The following is a 2,032-nucleotide window of genomic DNA, read 5'->3' as shown; positions in this document are numbered from 1 at the left end:
AATTTGGTAAAATAGATCAAAATGAGGTAAAATGAAGAAAATAATGGAAAATGAAGAAAAAAGTGATAACTGATTGATAAATATATCCATTGATAAAATGAATAATAAAAAATAACTGAATCTGTCGAGATCAAAGAATAACTGAAATATTTTCACGTTTTCATTAAAAGAAAAGAAAAAAAAAATGAAATATATATAAAATGTTGCCACGGTGTCATCTGTGATAATAAGTTCTAGTTCATTCTTTAATTTCCAATAACAGGACATTGACGGTGAATGACACCTGAGTTGCCATGTCAGATCGTGGGAGCTTCGAAAACAATAATGATAATGATAATAATAATAATAATAATAATAATAATAATAATAATAATAATAATAATAATAATAATAATAATAATAATAAAGGTAGAAATAATGGTAATTATAGCAATAATAATAATACAATAACAGTAGTATTGATGATAGAAATAATGGTAATAATAATAACAATAATAATAATGCAATAACAGTAGTAATGATGATAGAAATAATGGTAATAATAATAACAATGATGAAAATAATACAATTACAGTAGTAATAATAACAGTAATGCTACGATAAAAGCAACAAGAATAACAAGGATAACAATAAATAACAAAAATTATAAAAATTATAATAGTAATAACAATGATATAAACAAATAAAAAACAAGAGGGACCCAAAACAAACAAAGAAATAGAGAGAAAAAAATGACACTAGTAAGTTAAAATAACTGGAGCGTGTTACATACCGCCTCCCCCCCCCCCTCTCCCCATTTTAACCTCCCTCTCCAACCCCATTCTAACCCCCTCTCCCTCCTCTTTAACCTCTTTTCTCTCCCTCCTTTCTAACCCCCTTCCCCCACTTTAACTTCTCTCTCTCTCTCTCTCTCACTCCCCCACTAAAACATCTGTCCTCCCACCCTCCTTTTTAACCCCCTACCCTGACCTCTTTCCTCTCCTGCTCCTCCTTTTACCCCCCTCTCCCCCCACTTTTACCTCTTCCCTCTCCTCCACCCCCCACCCACCCCCATTTAACCTCTTTCCTATTCCTCCCTCTCTTCTCTCCCTCCTTTCCCAATTAACCTCTTTCTTCTTCCTCCCTCTCTTCCCCCCCTCCTTTTTAACCCCACCTCTCTATCCCCCACTTTAACCTCTTCAGCCCCCCCGCCCCACCCCACTCCTCTTTAAGCCCCGCCCCCACCCCACTCCTCTTTAGCCCCGCCCCCCACCCCACTCCTCTTTAGCCCCGCCCCCCACCCCACTCCCTCTTTAGCCCCGCCCCCCACCCCACTCCTCTTTAGCACCGCCCCCCACCCCACTCCTCTTTAGCCCCGCCCCCACCCCACTCCTCTTTAGCCCCGCCCCCCACCCCACTCCTCTTTAGCCCCGCCCCCACCCCATTCCTCTTTAGCCCCGCCCCCCACCCCCCTCCTCTTTCGCCCCGCCCCCCACCCCACTCCTCTTTAGCCCCGCCCCCACCCCACTCCTCTTTAGCCCCGCCCCCTGCTCCACATGTAGGCTGCAACATGCAAATCAGGCAGTAAAATTACTCATACACGTACACATGCGTGTGCACACGGCTGATCGCGTGCACAGGGGGGCGCTTCTGCCTTCAGAACCGCCACTAATTAAAACCCAGAGACAATGATGGTAATTATCTGTGTTTATGAAGCTGATCGTGAAACTGCTAATGATAATGAGGGTAATCACGTAATACTGATATCGACGAGTGATGATAATGATGATGATTTTTTTTTCTTTTCTTTTCTTTTTTTTGCCATCATTACCTCTTCTCTCTCTCTCTACCTTCTATTTTCTTTCGTCTTTCTCTCTCCATTCCAATTCGTGTCTATTACTCTTTGTCTTTCTCCCATCATTCCATTTTACGTCTATCAGTATCTCTCCCTTTGTCTTTTCTTTCTGTCTATCTTTCTTTCCATTTCTCTCCATCTTTTTTTTCCATTTCTCTCTCTCTCTCTCTCTCTCTCTCTCTCTCTCTCTCTCTCTCT

The sequence above is a fragment of the Penaeus vannamei genome, chromosome 16 (genome assembly GCF_042767895.1).
Source record: "Penaeus vannamei isolate JL-2024 chromosome 16, ASM4276789v1, whole genome shotgun sequence".
Classification (NCBI taxonomy): Eukaryota; Metazoa; Arthropoda; class Malacostraca; order Decapoda; family Penaeidae; genus Penaeus; species Penaeus vannamei.
The sequence above is the reverse complement of the archived record's forward strand: the minus strand, read 5'-3'. Positions refer to the sequence as shown.